The following is a 22,643-nucleotide window of genomic DNA, read 5'->3' on the forward strand; positions in this document are numbered from 1 at the left end:
TGGGGACACCATAGGCAGAGCAGGTTTGCAGCAGATAATCAGTCCAGTTTTAAGTACACCCAGTGTGTGATGCTCAGGAGACACCTGGGAGAGAATCATGCCCAGGAGAGTAAACAATGGGTGTAACACACTGTTATTCAATAAACACAGAAGTCCCCTCATCTCGTACTAAAAGTTATGAGTTTGTGGTAAGCTCACTCAGAAAATGTAGACAATGCAGAGAGAGGAGGACCAGACAGTTTCCCTACTAAGAAATCAAGGAATGCAGTCGTATCACTCCTATAATCCCATCTACATGGGAGGCTGAGGTGAAGAATAGAATGTCCAAGGCTACTAGGAGCAACTCAGTAAAGCTCTAGATTAAAAGAAAAGGGTAGGAAGGCTAAGAATGTATTTCAGTAAGAGGCCCTGAGTTCAATCTTCAGTATTGCAAGAAAAAAATAGAATAAGCACTTGTAGCTTCACCCACAAAGCCTGCTTGAGAAGGCAGCCCAAACCAACAGGGGCCTCTGGACTTCTCTGGAGATAAGGTACTCAAGACTGCCCCAAACCACTGGAATCATGTCACAAATGCACCCAGATCCATCTGGCAGCTTCAATGTGCCAATGTCCACAGGGAACATCATCTTCCCAGGCACTCGTGCAGGAGCACATTATCCCCCAGCATGGGTTCACCCAGCTGAGTTGCAGCTCCAAAGTCTCATCACCCTCAGGGTATGACTAGGGCAGTGGGGATTCCAGCCAAAGCCATAAGCAGCAGAAAGACACCCAGCTGGCTTTTCAGCATGCATCCTGGCTGGGTCATTGTCTTCAGATTAAGGACATTGCTCAGGTCCTCAGTGTGTGGCCACAACCATCCACAAGGTAATGACATCATGCTGGGTTACCAGTGCTACTGTGCCCCAAGCCACCCTCTGCAAGGTAAGGCTATCCATCCAGGTGCTAATTATGCCATAATCCACAGGATAAAACTGCATACCTGGGTACTTGGTACACAACCCAAACAATGCCACTGTCAGCAGAGTATGAGTGCCCAAGTAGATTCTTGGTGGGAAATATCTCTGCCAAGTTTAGAAGGTGAAGATGCCTGCACAGATTCCCCATGAGTCGTAGCAGGCATCTGCAGGTAAGAACACCTGGCTGGGTTATCAGCATGCAGCTCCTCTATATCACCATCCCAGAGTAATGATGTCCACCCAGCTCCTGAGTGCGCATCACAGCAGTGCTGCCTTCCATAGGTTAAAAACACCTGGGTAAGTTATTGGCACTCGGCTTCTCTGCACCATGGCCGTCAACACAAGGATGTCTACCCTGGTCCTCAGTCGGCAACAACACCAATGCACCAGTTCACAGAATAAGGACATATAGCTGTGCCATCAGTTTAAGGGCTCATCTGCAGGGGGAAAATGCCCACCCTGGTCCTGGGTTGCCAGTGCTGCTGAGACACAGGCTGCAGAGTTAGAAATTTCAGCAGGACTTCTAGTGTCAACCACGCAATGCAACTATCTGCAGGACAAGAAGTTCCACTGGGTTATCAGTGTGAAGCCTTGCTGTACCACCTTTCACAGGATCCTAGCTGTGCCAAGGACTGCAATGTAAAAATATCTGCTGTAGCTGTGATGCAGTCACAATTGGTGAAACAGCCCAGATCCTTAGTGTGCAGCCCAGGCAACGTGGTGGTTAAAAGGCAAGGATACTCCATTGACTTTAGCAGTATGTGGCTCTAGTGCTCCTCCCTCTGCAAAGAACATTGCTCTACTTCTTAGCCTTGCCTCAGTCCATATGGTTACAAAGTTTGCCTGGGGTCTTAGTTCACAGCCACGGAAATATGGCTATCCTCCAGGTCAGAAGTCCCACCGGGTTGTCAGTGCACAGCACCACTCTACCACCTTCCTCAGAGTAGAATATCCGCCTAGATCGTCTAACTGTGTCTGCCATAAGGTGGCCATATGCAAGATAAGGATATTCCACTGGTTTATCAATGCATAGCTCAAATGCACCCCCATCTGCAGATTAGAAAGCTTGTCCAAGACCTTATCCACAAGCATAACCACCACGCGGCTATTCGCAGAGAAAAGAAGCTCTGTTGTGCCGCCATCCCCAGGTTAAGGACTGCCGCCACGTCCTCAATACACATCCAATAATGCAAAGTTTCCTAGATTAAGGATACTTCAGGAGATTTGCCCAACTCCCAGCAATGCCAGTTTCTAGGATAAAACTGCAAGCCCCGGTACTTCTTCTGCAGATGCAGCTGTGACCAATATGCAGGGTTGGACAGCTCACCCAGTTATTCCTTGTACCTTAATGTGGCTCTCCAAAGGGTCAATGATAGCCCAATAGGCCAGTGTCCCCAAGGTAAAAGCATCCACTTAGCTCAGATCCGCACTGCAGTCCGCAAAGTAAAAACCCCTGCTCATGGGGCTGGGGATTTAGCTCAGTGACAGCGCGCCTTTCTCGAAAGTGCAAAGTCCTGAGTTAGAACCCCGGTACCAAAAAAAAAAAGTGCTGAAGTCCTTAGCGTCTGCCGCCACCATCCACCAGCCACAGCTATCCATAGGTTTAACGACGTTCCACTGAGTTATCAGTGCACAACCTCACCCGTACCACCGTCTTCCAGGAAAGAATGTCTGCCTAGATCCTCGGTGTAAACTTCAGGAGAGCAGCGGTCAACAGTGCAAGGCCGCTATGCTGGGTTACTGAATTGCTCTGCCAACGTGCCCAGAGTAAGAATAACTATCCAGGTGCTTGGTCTCCGGTTGCTGGATTGTGCGGCTCTAGTATGCCGCCATCTGCAGCATAAAGGATATTCGCCTGGCAGTCTGCAGAATAAAAATGCCTGCCCAGGTCCTGGTTGGGTAAACGCTGCTATGACGGCACCAAAAGAGTTAGAAAACCCGATCCGGTCTTCAGTGAGCAGTCGCGGCTATGTAGCTGTGGGAGAGTGCAGGTTTCTTTTTTTTTTTTTTTTTTTTTTTTTTTGGTACTGGGGATTGAACTCTGGTCCTTGCGCTTGCAATGCAGGCCACCGAACCGCTGAGCTAAATCCCAGTCCCTGAGAGTGCAGATTTCTGCCAGGCTCCTCCTACTGTGGCCACAACAGGGCAGTAGCCTATAGGGTGAGGATGCCTGCTAGCTTACCGATGCGTACCTTCAGTTACACCATCCACACGATAAGGATATCCACCCAGATTCTTGGTTCATGGCCGCAACAGTGTGCGGCTCCACTGTGCCACCATTCACAGTGTAAGGACGTCCGTCAAGCTCCCAGTGCCATTATCTGTACTATAAAAATGCCTACCAAGGTCCTGTGGCAGTGCCATAGTCAGCAAAGCTACCAAACACCCCAAGTCCTTGGTGTGCAGTTGCGGTAATGCGGCTGTCGGAACATAAGGGCATCTGCCTGAGCAGTGACTCACTGGGTAAGTACGCTCTGCTGGGATATAGGTGGGCAGTTCCAGTGCCAAGGTCCACAACATTCGGATGTCTTCTCCAAGATCCTTGGCACACGATGGCAAGGAACTGTGCCGGCATCTACAAGGTAAGGGCATCTGTCCATCTCCCAGATGCGCCACAGTCTGCAGGGTAAAAACGTCTACCCAGGTCCTGCAACAGTTCCAAAATCAGCGAAGTCACAACTCCCCCAACCACCCACCAATCCAAGTCTAGGACGCAATTGCGGCAATGCGGCGATCAGAGGGTAAGGATGCCCGCCCAGGGCGGTGGCTCATTGTGCAAAGACATCCCGCTAAGATATCGGTGCACACTTTCAGTGCCACGGTTCACAACACAAGGTTGTCTTCCAAGGCCCTTGGCGTGCAGCAGTAGGGCGTCATTGTACCGCCATCTGCGGGGTAATACGTTCGTCCCGCTCTCAGCCTTGCCGTAGTCTGCAGGGTAAAATCATCCGCCAAGGTCCTGCAGCTGTGACGCAGTCCCACTCCGCCCAGTCTCAGTGCGCAGTCGCGGCAATGCTGATATCTGAGGTAAGGACGTCTGTTCGGGTTGGTGCCCGACAAAACAAGGACGCCCCTTTAGATTATCAATACGCAGCTCCAGTACCATGGTTCACACCATAAGGTTGTTTTCCAAGGCCCTTGGTGTGCAGCAGTAGGATGCAATTGCACCGCCATCTGCGGGGTAAGACGTGCGTCCAGCTCCCAGCCGTGCCGCAGTCTGCAGAGTAAAATCCTCCGCCCAGGTCTTGCAGCTGTGACGCAGTCTGCAGGGTTAGAAAGTCCCCTTCCCCCGAGTCCTCAGTGCGCAACGGCGGCAATGCCGCTGTCAGAGGTAACGATGTCGCCCAACGCGGTGCCCAACAAAATGCGAACGCCCCCTTGGGTTACTAATGCGCAGCTCCAGTTCCATGGCTCAAAAGTTAAGGATATGTTCCAGGGTCCGTGGTGAGCGGCAGCAGCTCACCACGGTGCCACCATCCGCAGGGTAAGACATTCGACCCAGTTCCCAGCCATGCCGCATAATCCATAAAATCATCTGCCGTGGTCCTGCAGTTGTGGCGTAGTCTGTAGGGTTACAAAGTCCTCCCCACAGTCCTCAGTACATGGTCGCGGCAATGCAGCTGTCAGAGGGTAAAGATGTCTGCCCAGGGCAGTAGCCCACAAGGTAAGGTCGCCTTGCTGGATAATCAGTGCGAAGCTCCAATGCCACGTTCTGCAGGATAAGGGTGTCTTTCAAGGCCATTGGTGCGCAGCAGCGCAAATGTGCCACCATCCGCAAAGTAGGGACGTCCATCCAGCTCCCAGCCGTGCCGCAGACTGCAGGGTAAAAATGTCCACCCCGTTGCTACAGCTCTGACGCAGTCTGCAGGGTTAGAAAGGTCCCTCCCCCCATCTTTAGTGCGCAGTCGCAACTGCGGCATTCAGAGTGTGAGGATGACTGCCCAGCTCTGCGAGGTGCGGCGCACAGGGTAGTTAGTATCCACGCGGTAAGCATGCCAGTTGGGTTATTCGTGCTCAGCCCTAGTGTGCCACAGTCTGCAGGGTAACAATTTCTCCATAGGTCCTTGGAGCGTGACCACAACAGTGTGCACCTTCGCTGTCCGTGGGGTAAAGATGTCTGCCCGGTTTACAGCCTTGCCGCAGACTGCAGGGGGAAAAACGTCTGCTCAAGTCTTCAATGCGCAGCCGTGGCAATGCAGCTGTGGGAAGGTAAGGGTGCGTGCACAGCTCTGTGGAGCGTGGGCAGACAAGATGGTATCTGGACGGTAAGAATCCTGGCTGGCTTATCCATAAGCAGCTCCAGCTGCCACTATCCAAAGGTTAAGGAGGTCTTCCAGCGTCCTTTGTGCTTGGCAGCCCAGGATGGTGGTCCATAAAGTATAGATGCCCTCTGGACTATCAGTGCAGCCCTCACTAGGGCTCCGTCCATGGGAACGATGTCCGCCCAACTCCTCGAAGTGCGCAGTGAGGGGAAAGGGGGAAGCCCCCTGGCCAGGTCCGCCTCCGGGATTTTACCGGGTGCTAGGCCCCGCCCATCGCCCCCTCCCTTTCCTGGCGCCGCTCTGGGCCCCTCTGGTGGCTGAATGTAGTGCACCAGATCCGAGGTAGATGCTATATTCAAGTATCCTTTGCTTTGGCTACCCGCTCTGGAGCTGAGCGCCCTAGGGATGGGAGGTCCATAGGGATGATAGTCTGCTGTGAACCTGGGAGCCCCAAGGAACGTGTTGGCAGTGGTGATGTTACACATCGGTAACAGATTCTGCCTCTAACCAGGTGTTGTTTAGCTTAGCCATCAGGAGTGGTATTTACACTGTGGCTCTCCCAAAACCCAGAGGTGGGTCCCGAGCTAAAATACACCTTACATTTTGGTGCCTTCCAATGTTATTAAAAGGCATAGCAACAGGGTCTCGGAGCACTTCCTGTAGGATGACTTGTGACACGCTGATTTTTAACCAAAAGATGAAATAAACATCCCCTTTATTAGATTTTTGCTCAAGAAGAGTTTTTAAAGCCATTTTAATTTTCTCATTTGTCCTTACTCTTTTAGCAACAGACCATCTTTACTCTCAAGTATTTATATTTATTTTATTTATCTACAGTGCTGGAGACAGAATCCAGAACTTGGGCATGCTAGACAAGCATTCTACCACTGACCAACGCACCCTCAGGCCCAAAGTGAATACTTTAAATACATTTTAAGTGCTTATTGTTGACAAATATTTGAAAATAAGAGTTTGGTTGGGACTTAGAGGTTTTATGTCCCCCTCCCTTTGGTAAATTTTGCATAAAGAAAGACTTGGAAACCAGAGAAAATTATTATTTCATGACATTCTGATATATATATATATATATATATATATATATATCAATACTACAATATGAAATACCTGATCCCAGTTAAATCTCAGATCAGCTCCTGAAATGCCTATTTGTTTGACAGTAGTTTGGCTTTTGTCCTGTGTGGTTTTATATGCTAATTAGTTGGTTTGAATTTGCCTAGTTACCCAACTTCATAATAGAATATAGTTAGATCTAGTGATTGGCATAACTTTCAGCACTTTGTGAAAGATAATGAAAGTGTCTGGAGTTGTTGCTCCTTGTTAGTAATATAATTTACAAGTATTGCTTTTCTCAAAGTTTACAACACACTGTGTTATCTATCTGATGTGTTTTCCTGATACATTTCTAAGTGAAAAAGAAAAGAAAAGGATGTAATAGATGCATACAAATTTAATTGGAATCCTAGCCTGGGCTTCAGGAAAATTATGTCAGTATTTGTCCTGGCACATTAGTAGTACCAAATAAACACCTGTTTAATAAATAAAATACCAAAAAGAAATCTTGCATCGATGCTATCTTGCTGCATGGGTGTGGACAAATCCTTTCCATTATCTGCTTTTCACTTAGTCTGCCTCCAGAGCAAGGACCCTGGATTGTATAACACTCAGTCTCCATGTCCCTGGATTCCCATTTCAATAGCCATCATATTAAATTTTTTTTCCTCATTGAGTTTATTGGTACATTTTAGGGATACAGTATAGTTACATTCATTATTGGGATCTTGTACCTTTACATGACAGATCTTGGTTCTCATTTTTCCCCTTGTCCCTGCCCTCCCCTTCACCCCCTCCTCCCCTCCCCCTTTACAGACACTTCATTTCCATTTTTTAATTTTCTCAGATTTTTTTTCCCTTATTAGCTTTCCCCTACCCGTCCCACTTTCCCTATGCTTTTAGCCCCTTTCTTCCTATTTCACATTGTCAATTATCTCATTAGGACCTTATGTACTATTATAGTTTTTCACACCAGAGAAACTATTCGGCATTTACACATGTGTGACTTATTTATTTCACTTAGGAGTATATCCTCAAAAATGTATCCATTTTCCTATGAATGAATCTATTTTCTCATTCTTTATGGCTGAGTAGTATTCCATTTTATAGAAAAATCACATCTTCTTTATCCAGTTTCCAACTGATGGGCAAATGGGCTGTTTCCAAGTTTTAGCTATTACAAACTGTGCCGCTATAAACATGGATGTGCATATATCACTGTGATATGATTCTTTTAGTTCTTTTGGAAAGATATCCAGCAGAGGGATGGCTGGGTCAAATGGAGCCTCTAGTCCCAGCTCTTTGAGGTATCTCCATATTGATTTCCATAGTGGTTGCACCAGTCTGCACTCCCACCAACAATGGAGAAGGGTTCATTTCTCCCCACAACCCTGCCAATATTTGTTATTGTTTGATTTCTTGATAGCAGCCATTCTTTGTGGGGTGAGGTGGAATCTCAGTGTTGTTTTCATCTGCATCTCTCGAATGACCAGTGATGTGGAACATTTTTCATATATTTACTTGCTGCTTTTACTTCTTTGTCTGAGAAATGTCTGTTCATTTCAGATGCCCATTTTTGAATCGGGTCTTTATATCTGGGGGGGCTGATTGTTTTAAGGTCTTTATATATTCTAAATAATGGTCTTAAGAGCCAGGATGGTGTGTGACCTATGCAGAACATGCCCAGTCCCTACCAAGTTAGGAGAGCTTAGTTCCCCTGGCCAAAGGAACCCTAAAGATCATGTGCTGTACTCTCCCACAGTTCGGAGGAGAGGGTCTAGGGACCAGAAAATAACAGCAGATGGATAGTCTGGCTACTCCCTCCTCAGTCAAATCATTGCCATCTTTCTAGCCCTGCAGGACAACTGCTTGGGAAACTTCCTTTTTACAGAAGTGCTTTGAATGTAGCATTTTGGGGTAATTGCTCTCTATACCTCAGTTTCTTCACCTCTAAATCAAGACTGGTAAAAGGACCCCTCTAAGAACTATGAGGACTCAGAGAATACTTTCCAAGAAAGGGCTCTCCTCCAGGCAATCCTGCCCTGCCCCCAGGGGATGGGTGAGAATATCTGCAGACAGACAAGTATTCACAGCTGACTGGGGAGTGGGGCAGAAGTCAAGGATTCTGCTAAACTTCCTAGGGTCTATAATGCCAAAGAATTATCCAGTAAAAACAAAATATGATAGTGTTGCTGAGAGATCCTGATGTGAAGCCATAAAGTAATAACAGACACTCAGTGGTGGTACAAGCTGGGTATGGGGCCTCAAGCTTGTAATCCCAGCACTCTAGGAGGCTGAGGTAGGAAGATCCCAAGTTTGAGTCCAGTGTGGGCAACTTAATGACTTAGTGAGACACTGTCTCAAGATTAACAACAACAACAAAAAAATTTTTTTAAAGAGCTGGGGATGTAGCTTAGTTCAAAGGCCCAGGTTTCAATCCCCAGTACTGGAAAATAAATTAGTGGTATGATATTATTAAATGATAGTATCATGATTACAAAGCACTCTCCTGGTTGCTATCTCAATTAATCACAACAGTCTTTTGAGATAGCTACGTTTGAAATTATTTTTTTTACATATATCTACTTCTGAGATCTTTTTTCACAGATGAAAGTCCTGAGGTTCCAAGAAGCAAGGTGATGGGCCAGGTCATCCAGTTGGTAAGTAACAGAGCCACGCCTTGAACCTGCAAGGCCACACTCCAGAGTCTCTGTGCTTTCTACTACTCCAAATTTCCATCCAGGATAAAAGTTCCTCAGTTATATAAGTACATAGTTTTAAATATATAAATAAAAGCATCCAAATAAGTAGTTTCTTAACATGAATCTCTAACTTCAGACACTGAACCATCCCTTTGCATCCTACGTTTATTCATTCACTCAACATTTGCTGAGTGCTTATACTATGTACCAAACACAGTACTATCTTCCAAGCTGGAGGGTCTGAGATAAAACAGTTGACTGGGAGGGCAGGTCTGTAAACAAGAAGGGCAGGAAGGATAAAGATACACTGCAAGTGCTGGATGTGCTTGAGCAGACCCAGGAGGGAAGTTTTAAAGAATGACACATTTTCCAGGAAGATAAAGAGAAACAAAATTCTATGAAGGAAAATCATGAAGAAGCTAAAAAAGATGGCACAGACTCTGAGATCCTTGAGAGTCCATGGGCAAGTGTGGTAGACAAAAACTTGACACTCACTAAAAATAACAGGTGGAGGGCTGGGAATTTAGCTCAGTGGTTCTGCTGCCTGCCTTACAAGTGTAAGGTCCCAAGTTCGATCTCTGTACCAAAAAATAAACAAATAAATAAATAACAGGTGGTGGGAAGGCAGGATGGGAGGAGATAAGACCTAGGTATGGACCCCTCCATTCTCAGCCCTTGTGACAGAAACAGTGGCTCTGAGGCAGGCAAGTGACAGCTGCAGCTCCAAGAATGCTACACTCTGTGTGCCTAACTCATCCCCTACCAGGGAACCCTGTGCCTCTCAGCCCACACATCAGGACCAAGCCAATTATAGTTCCCCAGCAAACAGATGAACCACCAGAACTGACAGAGACATTTCTTAAAACATTCCTGTTAAAATTGAAACATTCTCCGTAACAGCTCTTCTAACCCTTTTAAGAACGGTGCTAAATAGCAAGTTTAAGTGCCTTGGGCTGACTGCACCAACTTGGCCCCTGCCAGTCTGTGACACATCCTGACAAGACTCCAACTCATAACCAACAAATTCAATGGTGTGGTTTCAGACAGCCCACTTCAGTCAACCACCATCTTTGCAGCAAGAGGAGGCTGTGCAGCTGGCCAACCCCACACCCCAGGAGGACTTGGTTTACATGCAGCACAAAATATAGCCCCTACTACTCCCTCTCCCTTTCCCTTTCCCTAGTTCCTACCCCTCCCCATCCTCTTCCTTTCCAACCAAGATAATAAAATATCAAGCTCCTATTTCCTTACTGTGATTCAGTAGCATCTCCTTATAATTAGCAACATCACCCACAGGCTTCATCTCCAGGAAAATGGCGTCTGTACTCAAAACAGTGCCTGACAAGTAATAAACACTCTATAAACATATGGTAAATTGACAAATGAATTGGTAATTTATTCTCAACAGTCATCTCTTCTCTTGAGACCTTAACTAATGCTGTTGAATCTGTCTCCCCACTGGTTATTAGGTATAAGTCCCTGGGCTGATCTGATCCATCCTTCCAGCTTGAGTTACAGTGTGTTCCTTCTCTGGGACTATTAGACCTCCCCTATCTTACAAAAAGATACTATATTCATAAAGCTTCATAAAGAAAAGAGCCCAGGGATAGGAACACTCCTAGTGCTCCCTATATTTCCATGTGTCCCTACCTTTGAAAATCCAGGCCTCCTTCCTAGAATAAGCTCTTCCTCCTTTCTCCTGACTGCCTGATAGATCTTCCAGACTTACCTTCCACAGAACCTCTGCTGTGAGGCTTCCTCTCAGTTCTCTCTCCAGGCATTTCTGTACCAACCCATCCTTCACCCACATCTCAGTGACAGTCCACTATGTAGAGAGAGCCATGAAGGAGACTGCACATGGAGAGCTAATGACAGAGCCAGCACAGATGGCCAGCACTGGCCACTACATTGCATTAGCCTCAAGGGGCAGGAAGGTCACCTCTGGCTTATCCTTAGAAAAGAGCAGTGAAAGGATGAAGCCTATGCAAAGAGTTAAATTGTTAAGTCAACTGTAGATTTTATAACAATGACATTTTTTAAAAAACAAAACAAAACAAAAAGTTCTGGGGCTTACATCAAAAAGAAACACAAATGACAAAGTGCTGGCTTATGAATCACACTGGGCTCAGTTCAACCTTCAGAACAAAATGCAAGGTTAGTGCTGCCTCAATGAGAGCCTCTCTGTCACCTCACTTAGCTCTGAACAAAGGCCACTGCCCCACCAGAGCCAAGACTTGGGTGCTCAAAAATGAACACCAGACTTGAAGTTTGGGAGTCACACAGTGGTTCACAAAAAGCCAGAAAAGTTGCTGATAACCAGGTGCCTTGGAAATGATTTTGACCCAAGATCTGGATTTCCCAACCTGTTAGAGTTATCTGCAAAGTGGTCCTGGCTGCTGGACATTCTGATGCAGAGTCTGTCCCGACAGACAGCATGTCCAGCTGGCCTCCCCTGGTGAGAGGCCCAGGGACCGAGCTGATGCCAAGGCCAATGAGGCCGATAGAGATTGTCAGAGCAGCTGTATGTAGGAAGAGCCAGAGAACAAAAGTAAGATGTATTCTTGGGAAGTACAAGGTTAGAAAGAAAAACCTAAACTCTGAGACTCAGTGTCCTCCTATGAAGTGGGAAGGGGACAGTATCTACTTCCTAAGCATTGTTATGAGATTATAACCTACATAAAAGGGCTTGAAGAGTGCTGAGCTCCACATAGATGTGCAAAAAATAGATCCCTGTCCTCTTTCCTTCCTTGAATGGTACTTATCTTTACATCCCTGGCAACTAGTAAAAGTAGCTGGCACATGGTATAGTCTTAATAAGCACTTGCAAAATCTGTCACAGTGGACACTGTGCAAAGCAGAAGTTCTCATCCTGAGTTCCATGTGCTCTGGGGAGAGAGGGTAAGATCCTCTGAACATCACAGCATAGCACCTATAGGAATAGCCCATGGCTGCCATTGGATTCAGAGGAGCCCTTGGCCAACACCACAGTGATGGACACTGAACTAAGGCACAAGTCACCACCAGGCATATTATGCTCCTCTCTTCTGCTCAGCCTCCAAGCCCAGTTTAATTCTAGTCCCTCTTCTGAAGTCTTAGAGCCATTACTATCTGCAGAAGCTTAATAATATCTGCAGAATCCCAGGCCCATGGGAAAGGAGAAATGGAAGCCCTCCTTACAGTTATTCCTTTCTTTATTTATCAGATATTCAATTCAGCTCCTGCAACAGACCAGGCACAGTGCTATATGCTGAGCCCAGAATAGTACATAAAATGGAACAGCTCCTGTCCTTAAGGTGATTGGAAAGATACAACATCCAAGATACAGCCCATTGCAGAGCAGAAGAAAAGCCCATGCCTACTCTCAACAGTGAGAGAAATGGGATTCATTTTATTCTGGCCTGGCCATAGGGCACTCGTGAAAAAATGAGGCTGGCCAGGTCAGAAGAGACATATAGGCCAGAGAAAGCAGGTGTACTTTGTGCTGAGAGAAATGGGGAGGTATGAAATTGTGGGACTGGCAATGCACAGCTCTCTCTGATTGGGTCTCATAGAGATAGAGCATACACTAAATACATATACAGTAGAGATGAGTAAGATGTAAAAAGTTCCAAGGTCTTTATCTTGCCCACAGTCTAGGAAAAGGTGGCTAGACATATACACACATATATACACGTCTGTACACATATTTATGCACTATGTATCCTCTATAAACTGTACATGAAGAACACATCCTCTAATTAATATCTGAACTTAAAATTTGCTGACTCATAAATCTTTGAAGGATGAACTGGAAAGGGAAAGGTCAAGAACTTAACCCACTCCAATCCTCCATTTCCAAATGAGGAAATTGAGTCCCAGAGAAAGTAAATCACCCACTTCATAATTACCAAGTAACCTGCCTGGTTACATGGAAAACCATAAAGAAAAGCCAGACTGCAGATTCCCAGCACTGAGCCCTGGGGTACTTTGGATCAGCCTTCTGTAATGCATCCCAAACCCCTCACACGGGATTGGGGCATCTGCTCACTTTGCATAAACACTCTGGTCTTTCCACCCTCACCCAATCACTGAGCCACACCATCACTCCCTATGGTGGCTGGCCTACTGCCTGGCACAAAGAAGGTACTAAAGCAAATGCATCTGTTTGGCCTTCTCTGGCACTGCTCTGGCTGCCCAGAATACACCTCCTTACAGTCCAAAAGCCCTCCTCCAGTTCCTCTCACTCCCTGGGTATGTCTGGCCAGGAAGAGGAATAGAAAGGATAAAGTCTTTTCAAACAATGGTTTCCAGCATTTTCCCACATTAGAGTCTTCCCACCAGTATTTTTTGCCTGCCTTGTTCTCTGTGGTCTCTTCAGTGCCTGGATACTGCCTGGCACAGGGCAGACCCATAGTCACCATGTATACGGCTACCTGATGACTGTTCCCTGTAAATGCCATGGCCGCTGTTTTCCTTCCACCAAACATTCCTCTTTTCTGTACTTAAGGGTTCTAAGAAGCTTTCACTTGACCACCCTACAGGTAAGAATAAATTTAAAATGGATATCCACAGAATAGCTATTTTTTCCTTTTCCTTCTTCCAAGAAGTCTTTTTACTTACTGAAAAAACAGTGCAATCACATGGAGTTTCCAAAAATCAAAACAGAGGTGATTTATAACTACCCCAAATACTTCACTTTTCCTTTCCAATTCTGAAGTAAATGTGATTCCTAAAGGCCTCTTGGTACATGTTCAGGTTTTTAAAACTTATATGATGAAAGTGACACCACAAGGCAAAGATGAGGCATGGTCAGCAGAAATCTCTCCCTGAGCCAGAGACCAGCCCAGAGGCAGGCAAGTTGGAGGCCCTCACCTGGGGAATGCCAGGAGCCAGGTGGGGACAACCAAGTGACTCTGGGACATTTATGAGACTAAGGGGACACTAACAATAATTACTCCATAGAAAGTGTACACAGGACCTATCTTGGACAATCTGAGGTATGTGGTCATTCTAGTAATAACTTGGAGATCATTAAATGTAAGGCCACCACAAGTCAAAACAGGTAAGGACCATCTAGGAAGGGAACCAGGCAAGTCATACCTGAACAGGGTTGCTGCTCAGAAAGTACTAAAGAGAAAACAGGCCCACAGGACTAAGGATTAGACAATGTGAGCATAGTCTAGACCAGTGATGGTGAACCTTTTAGAAACTGAGTGCCCAAACTGCAACCCAAAACACACTTTTTTTTCCTCCAATACCCACTTATTTATCACAAAGTGCCAACACTTCAGTTAAACCTGAATACTGGTTTTAGTTTAAATTTTACAAAAAACAAACAAAACTGTTACCAATGCTCAGCTATTGGGGTGACTTGGCTCATGTCCTGACAGAGGGCTCTGTGTACCCACTGTGGTATGCATGTCATAAGTTCACCACCACTGATCTAGACCATACTCTGTGTGCACAGAGAGTGGTGGTGTGTATACTGAAAAGGAACTGAGCATGCTGGAACCCAGCTCCAACCCCATGAGGTGGCAGATAAAGTACAAAAACTCTCAGAATATCCATTCCCTTGCCTGCCAGCCTATAACCTCTCCCCTAGACAGCACCAAACAGATGACAGGCATAGCCTTGTGTTTACCCTAGGACACTGGACCATTTTCCTCAGCTGGTGAACACTGGGGAGGTCATCAGAGATACAGACAACTCAGCCTGGCAGCCGTGTAAAAATTAATTACACTTAAATCCTTTGTGCTGGGAATGATCTGTATGTGCTTCTTGAACTGCTTCTACCCTGCACCATATTCCTAGAGGAGGGCTCAGGTGACAGGAGCCACAGGCCCCTGCGCCCTGGGCTTCTGGCTGGCTTAAATGTAGACATACCAGGAGATGGAAAGCAGAGATCGGGGAGGACTGTTCCACAGAACAGGACACTGACACCTTTCCTGTTGGGCCATCATGCTCAGTGTTTCTCAAACACAGCAGAAGCCCCTTCTATACATCTATAGTCCCTCCACCTGGAAGGCCCCAGGCTGCCTCACCAGAACTCCTGGCTTCCTCCTATTTCCTCCCCTCCCCAAGCCTTTGGAAAGCCTTTTTATTCAGCTGTCTTCAACTACCTCTCTGGTTTTGCTGCCTGTCTCCTGTGGGGACATTGCAGGACACATTCACGAAAAGCCCCTTTTTCAGTAGTTCCTCAGTTTGAGCCTTGGGCCTAGCATGTGAGTACCAAGTGCCAACCTCATGGAATTCAGCCTCACAGAATTCAGCCTCATGCTGCCCACTGGTTCATGAGGCTCAGGGGCTCTGCTCTGCCTGTCTGCTTAGGCTGTGCTCAGTACTTGACCCCTGACTCTGCCAACCACACCGAATGTTGAAGTCCTCAGTCACCTATGTGCAGCTAGCCCTGGAACTCAAGAGGCCCAGGATCATAGAGAGGATTGTCCCCCAACCCTACCCCAAACACATCCACTGGAAGGTGGTAGACACTCGAGATTAGCAGAGACACCCAAGCTCATCAGAAGATAAAACACCCAGATTACACACTGTATTCCTCAGGTACCAAACCTGATCATACAGACATCTAGTCAGGTGACAGGAATTCATCAGAGTCCCAGTATGTGGGTGAGTACAGTGAAGAACCTTTTTTCAAAAGTGAGGCAAAAATACAAAAGGAAAGAAACTGACAGTAATATTTGAGACTCCCTGGTAAGAATGAGACAAGATACTTAGTTCTAAAAAAAAAAGTGATCAGTGTGACAGATTAATATACAGAAAACAGTGGGCAGATAAAACTCCTTAAAATATTTATGACTTTCAAGTGATTTTGAAAAGAAGCAAGCTCTCCTGCACATGCTGGCACACTCCATCAAAGGGGACACTTTAATAAGGTGACTCTTGCAGGAGGCTCAGCACAGGTGTCACTGTGGGACAAAGCAGTGTGTTTCATGAAATATTCACAGTTCTCTCTAGAAAAGAACATTTTTGGGTAGCCCTTCTATATTAGCTTGGCCATTTTCATAAGCAGAGAAATAATAAGAAAGCCAATGCATCAACAGGAAACATTGGCTTGCTTTTGCCTTGAGGTAGAGGGAAGGCGATGGAGAATTCCAGGTGTGATAATAGCTGTCATACATTGAGTCTTACATCCTATCCAGTCATGGACTAAACCCTGTCCTGCATGATTTTTTGTCCGCTCGACAGCTTTCAACAAAAGAAACTATAGGTCAGGGCTGGTAGGAGGCAGCAATTTTCTACAAGTCTCAAGACTTGTTGCAAAGCCTGGACATTCACAGGTGAAGAGTTCCTGCCCAGAGGCCCATTTTCAGTAGATGACCTTGCAGATCACAAAGTGCAGCTCTGACCAGGTCTGTGTGACTCAAAGGCTCGTATATCTTCTACACCGTATCCCAGACACTGCCTCAGGTTTTAAATTTATCTTTTCTTGGGGCTAGAGATGAAGCTCTGTGGCAGAACACTTGCCTAGCATATGTGAGGACCTGGGTTCCATCTCCAACCCTAAATGAATTAATTATTCTTTTCTTGACATTCAAAAAACTAAAATTCTTCCACATTTTCTCTGCTTTGCCTGTTTATTACTTACGAGTCATTAACTAATTTACTATTTCCTAAGAATCCATATGTCGGAGATTATGTTAGGGATTGGTTCTTATCCAGGATTACTTGGACAACAGAGAGATGGGTAAGGAAGAAAGAACAGAGACCCTTTCCAGAGACTTCATTTTTGGAAGGATGAGATAAAGCACCATCCTGGACAGTAAGTAGTGATAGAACAAGGCTGATGTCTGCTCTCAGGCTCACAGGAGACTGGGCATTTCTACTGGAATATCATAAAAGTATCAGGACATTGGAGGCACAGAGGTGGACCTTGTGAATAAATGGGGCTGCAACAATCATGTCTTGTGAGGTGCCAGATGCAGAGACTACATAATCCTAGGCATGACACTGGGTAAGTACGAAGCCTGGCACCAGGTTTCCTTCTGGCTGGAACACACAGAAGTGTGGCCCAGACTCCCTCGCATGGAATTCAAAAGGACACAAATGTTTAACATCACTTACTGTGGCAGGATGAACTGTTTTAAAAATAGTAAAAATGTTGGGTGGTTATTTCAATGTTAAGGATGGGAGATGAGCTGGCCTCTTATCTAGGTTTTTCTTCTCACCAGAGTGGGCCCAGGTTCCCTAGAATGAATGCCCTGCTCACATGCTCAGAGGGGACCCCTGAGGGGCTCAGCATAAGAGGGTCTGTCAATAGGAAACATCTTCCATTTTCTGTGCCACATGTCATACAGAGGCAGGCTCCATGGAGGAAACCTCAAGTTTTCAGGGATAGACTCAACTCAGTGGCATCTCCAACAAGTCCACTTGACTAGTAAGTAGAACCAAGCTAAATTCCTCACTGTTGACCTTATTAGTAAGGCTCGTAATATTTTTACCTTCTTACTGATATCTGCCTTTCTCTGGACTGAACTCAGAAGGCCCTCTGTGTGCATCCTCACAGGGTGGTCCTTGTACCTAGTCTGCAGCTACATTTGTGCTTGCCAACAGACAAGACAGGCATGTCAGGACCATTCCTCTGCAGAATCTGGGACTCATCTGCAAACTGCCTAATTTTGGCTTAGGCATCACTCTTCATGAGACTTTCCTTAAGATCTCTGACCAAAATCCTGATCACTTCCCTTAGCTCTCTCCCTGCATTAGATAAGTCTCTGGATACTTTGGTAGGATCCAACATATTCCCCCATTAGCATTGTTGTTAACTCCCTGAATCCCCATAGAACACAGGCTACTCTTGAATAGGTACTGTGTTATTCCTGTTTCTAACTAACCTCATCACCTGGCCTAGCACCTTTGGGTCAAGATTTACTCCTTACAATGTGAAGTCACTGAAAGGAACCCCTAGGTTATACATCCACTCAACACTGAATGCCCTGTTTGACCCAGCCATCCCTCTGCTGGGTATCTTTCTAAAAGAATTAAAAGAATCATATCACAGTGGTATATGCCCACCTATGTTTATAGCAGCACAGTTTGTAATAGCTAAAACTTGCAAACAGCCCATTTGCCCATCAGTTGGAAACTGGATAAAGAAGATATGGTTTTTCTATAAAATGGAATATTACTCAGCCATAAAGAACAAGAAAATAGATTCATTCACAGGAAAATGGATACATTTTTGAGGATATACTCCTAAGTGAAATAAATCAATCACACATGTGTAAATACTGAAGAGTTTCTCTGGTGTGAAAAACTATAATAGTACATAAGATCCTAGTGAGATAATGGACAATGTGAAATAGGAAGAAAGGGGCTAAAAGTGTAGGGAAGGTGGGAAGGGTAGGGGAAAGCTAATAAGGGAAAAGGAAAAAATAGGAGAAAATTTAAAAATGGAAATGAAGTGTTTGTAAAGGGAGAGGGGAGGAGGGGGTGAAGGGAGGGCAGGGACAAGGGGAAAAAATGAGAACAAAGACCTGTCATATAAAGGTACAACATCCCAATAATGAATGTAACTGTACTGTATACCTAAAATGTACCAATAAACTCAGTGAGAAAAAAAAAAAAAAACATTGAATGTCCTCATGTACCTAAGAAAAAGTCAATAAGGATGAAAGATATTTGTAAAATACACACATTCAATTTCACCCAAAAGAAGTCAATCCTAGCTGCAACTGCTAACATTACAAAAGATTCATGGTACTTTAGGGATATGTTACAGTTTGAGCCTAGATGTCCCCCCAAAGCCTCATGCGGTTAATAGGTAGAGCTTTTTCAGAGGTGGCTGGATCTAGAATGTGTGACTGATTCATAGTGCAATGCTGGCATCAAGGGTGCTAGGCTTAAAGGTGTGCGTGTTACCCACCCTAAGTAGTCTGGGTAAAATATAAGGGATAGAAAGAGCTGTGGTCAACCCTTGTTGCTTTACTGCCTTCTGCCCACCATACACTGTTTCTCCTCTGTGACGCCACCCTGAATTGGAGCCAACCAATTATGGACTGAAACCTCTACAAACCATGAGCTAAATAACTTTCCTCCCTTATCTTGTGGGTGTTAGGCATTTTGTCTCAGCAATGAGAAAAGTAACTAAGGCCATGTGGCCTACAGTACAAATTTGTAATCATGTCATTAATTTGACTGTTCTCATCCACAAAAATTTGAGTCAGGCTTGATTAAAAAAAAAAAAAGATGACATTAATGTAGCTATACTCAGCACTTCATGGTAAGATCTTTAATCCCAGACAGGATGGAATCATAATGGGACCATCGATCACTGGTACAATCATATTATAATTGCTTTTGGGCCCCAAGTCATTACATCCAAGACTTGAAGACAAAAAAAGGAGGAAGGAGGTGACGTGCCAGTGATTAGAAGAGCAAATAAGGGGTCAAGGAGGGAATGCAGACAGAAGGGGGAGGGGAGTGTCAATTCCCACAAAGCTTTGGTGGAAAATAAGTCTTCTGGAAGAGGAAGGAAGTAAAAGAATTATAGAGACAAGACAAGGGAAGGAACTGCTGATGACTCAGAAATAATGCTGTTTCTAGGCTCTGTGAGTAGCAATGTAAGACTCAAAGAAAAGACACAACATCCGCAGAATGTAATATCCATTCAATCACATTTTCCAAAGCTTCTGACCACCTCCAGAGCTAGATTTCTGCTAGGCCATGGAAGGAAGAAGGATCAAAAGGGGTAGTTTCCTATTGGAAGGAATCCCATGATCTACTAGAGAAAGCAGATATGTAGGTAGTAAATTATGATGCAGTATGCTAGTTATAGCAATAAAAAGTACAGTGAAGGCACAGAGAAGGGAATAATAGTCTGGTCCTGGTGAAGCAGATGAATTTAAAAAATATCTCACTGTGGGCTGTGGGTCTCTGCCCCCCCACCCCCACATAGACTTTAGAGGCCTTTAAGAACCATGAGGACTAAATATAACAGCACACCTGTCATGGAGGAGTAGGTGGTGAGCATGAGTATCACCGAGGGGAAAAAGAGCACAGAGAATGTGGTGCTGCAAGAGCCTCTGAAGGAGCACAGGGGGCACAAAAGATGAGGAAGTCTGTTCCAAGCAGAGGGGCAGAGAATTCTAGCAAGTCCAAAACATAATCTAGGTTCTCTGGCTGTTGGGGAGAAGAGAGGCAGGGACATGGGTCAAATCTGCAGGGCAAAAGAAGTGGGCTTCTAAGAATAATAAAAGGCTTACAGCTGGGTGAAATACAATAGCACCTGCAGTTTAGAAAGAACATGCTGGCGGCTACCAGGAAGATGGTGAGGGTTTACTTGCATCTGTTGGAACAAATCCAGGCGAACTTTCAGGAGCAAGAAACTGGTACCTAAAGGGTCCCTGGAGGAAGATGATTTCTACATACACAGTCTCTACTTGCAAAAGTCTCAGAACAAGTTAGTGAAGCAATCAACCAAACAATCATTTTCCCCCTTTGAGAGGAGGTTGGAATCAAACAGAACCTAAGGGAAGCTGGTGAGTCATCTGTTTGGCATTGTCATTATTTTACGGATGCTGATGCCTGCAATTTACAAATTTGGAGGAGCTGTTATAGAGTCACATACATTTCTGGAGCACTAAAATTGATTCAAAACCCCATGTTTTTTTAAAGACAACAAACGCCTGTTTGGACATAAATGCAGGCTCCCCCAGGCTGTGCTCAGGTGTGGGGTGCACCCTCTGGCAGCAGCTGACTGGCACAGGGCAGGGAATGGATCTCTGGCTTCCAACTAAGTCCACAGGCTCCCAGGGGGTGGGGAATAGGCAAGGAGGACTGAGCAGTCAAGGGGAAGGCTCTTTCCCACTACCCAGAGGCAGCCAGGGCAACACATACATGAACACAAAAGGACATGTCTTTTACCTAAAGCCTTGGTCTCCTCCATGTGGTGTTATGGCAGGGAAAGGATCTCTGGAGTCTGAGAATCTTAATTACATAATTCGTGCAAGTCATGTTTACCTACTAAGAATCAGTTTCTTTCTATATAAACTAGAGACAATTTATTCTCTGTACAATAACGATTAAAATGATAGGAACGCAAGTGAAGTACTTGGCACATAATAGCCATGTTAGTCCATTTTGTGTTGCTCTGAAAAAATACCTGGAACTAAATAAGTTATAAGAAACAGAAATGAACTGTCTCACAACTTTGTTGGCTGGTGAGTCCAAGATCAAGGTGCTGGAAGGCTGGGACCTGGTTCCTCTACTTCCAAGATGTTTCTCACACACTGCATCATTGAGATGGGAGGAGAACACTGGGACCTCTGGTAGCAGGAAGGTTACCCATACATGTAGGGGCTCATGGCCAAGTACCTCTTACAGGCCTCGCCCCTTACTTAAATACTTTGTAATACTGTTGCAATGGCAATTTAATTCCAACATGAGTTGGAGAAGATAAACACTCACTCCCCAACAAAGCATGTGATGATAGTTTGTATTTAGTGCAGAGTGCTGAAAAGGATAAACCTGCAGGAAGAGAACAAGCCTCTAACATGCTAAGTATCCAAACTCAGCAAGTAGCTAAAGTAAGCTTGATAGTTTTTTTCTCTTAAAAAGAATTTAGAAAATAAATTCTGATTCAGCAGTATATTTGTGTTAAGAGATACACATTGTCCAGAAATTTTAAAATAGGTTCTTCTTAACTTCAGACCTGCAGAGACCAATAGTTCACTTTTACTGCATCTCTCACAACTGAGCTATGCTAGTTACCTGCAACCCCTGGAATGCAAAGTCATGTCTATCCAAAGCTCACACAAATACATTCTCTCATAAAACTTGATAAAAACTCTGCGAGAGGGCCCTGTTAATCCCATTTTACAAAGCAAGGACCAAAATTTCTCCAGGTGAAGTGCTGCGTGGTGCACTTAGGCATCTCCCACACCAAGCAGTGGGGATCCCAGTGGCTAGCATGACTACAAAACAGCTAGTAGCCAGGAATGGGAATTGGGTGGTAAATTCAGGTTCAACCAAATAGCTTCAATAAAGGTAAAGCTGGATTTCTACCAGGCTCCTATAGAGCAAGTGCAGAAATACACGCAATCCTCCCTTAAAATCCAGCTAGCACCTGCCACTTCAGGTAATTAATAAATGCTGAATGAGCTCATTTCCAACTGTTATGACCTGCAAAGGAGCCAGAGATCCCAGTTAGCAGCCAAAGGATTCCATCACCCCTGAGCACCCCAACAGACACATTCTGAAGACTCTACCCAGCCCACAGTGGTTTCTTCTGTGGAAAATATCCTCTGCCAGGAAAGGCACCAGTGGTGATGTCTTATCACTAATGGGCTCAGGTCACACTGGCCCCACGTGACAAGAAAAGACACAAAACAGAGGCTGAGGCAAGAAAATGCCTCCTTGTGGATGTCTGGAGATGGTGCTGAGGAGCTAGTTGGTCAGTATTGTACATTTTGCCTGTAATGATGTGGGCTAAGGACTGAGGAAGCATGGAAGTGGGGGACATGGTTTGAAGAAACAGGGGAACAAGAAAGGACAGAGGGACCAGAAACCAGAGTAACACAGACATAAAGACAGAGACAGAGATGAACAGAGAGAGAGAGAAAGAGAGAGAGAGAGAGAGAGAGATGAAGAGGGAGAGAGAGAGGGAGAGAGGGAGAGAGAGAGAGAGAGAGAGAGAGAGAGAGAGAGAGAGAGAGAGA

General features: G+C 45.3%; 1 protein-coding gene and 1 long non-coding RNA gene across 13 annotated transcripts in view; one reads left to right on the top strand and one right to left on the bottom strand.

The window, feature by feature from the left end:
• The window catches only part of Trappc9 (trafficking protein particle complex 9), a 682,458-nt gene that overhangs the window by 292,676 nt on the left and 367,139 nt on the right, over nt 1-22,643 (bottom strand). The window lies entirely within an intron of this gene.
• Nucleotides 4,881-22,643, top strand: part of LOC104865858 — a 20,240-nt gene continuing 2,477 nt past the window's right edge. Inside the window, exons 1-3 of one of the 2 annotated variants that reach the window (XR_781292.2) lie at nt 4,881-5,165; nt 8,897-8,949; nt 10,035-10,313. This is a non-coding gene — a long non-coding RNA (uncharacterized LOC104865858). Of the gene's footprint in view, nt 5,166-8,896; nt 8,950-10,034; nt 10,314-22,643 lie in introns of those variants that run through there. The other variant, XR_781291.2, reaches the window with a different exon arrangement.

Source organism: Fukomys damarensis, unplaced genomic scaffold (assembly GCF_012274545.1).
Source record: "Fukomys damarensis isolate Sample0158 unplaced genomic scaffold, DMR_v1.0_HiC HiC_scaffold_5, whole genome shotgun sequence".
NCBI lineage: Eukaryota > Metazoa > Chordata > Mammalia > Rodentia > Bathyergidae > Fukomys > Fukomys damarensis.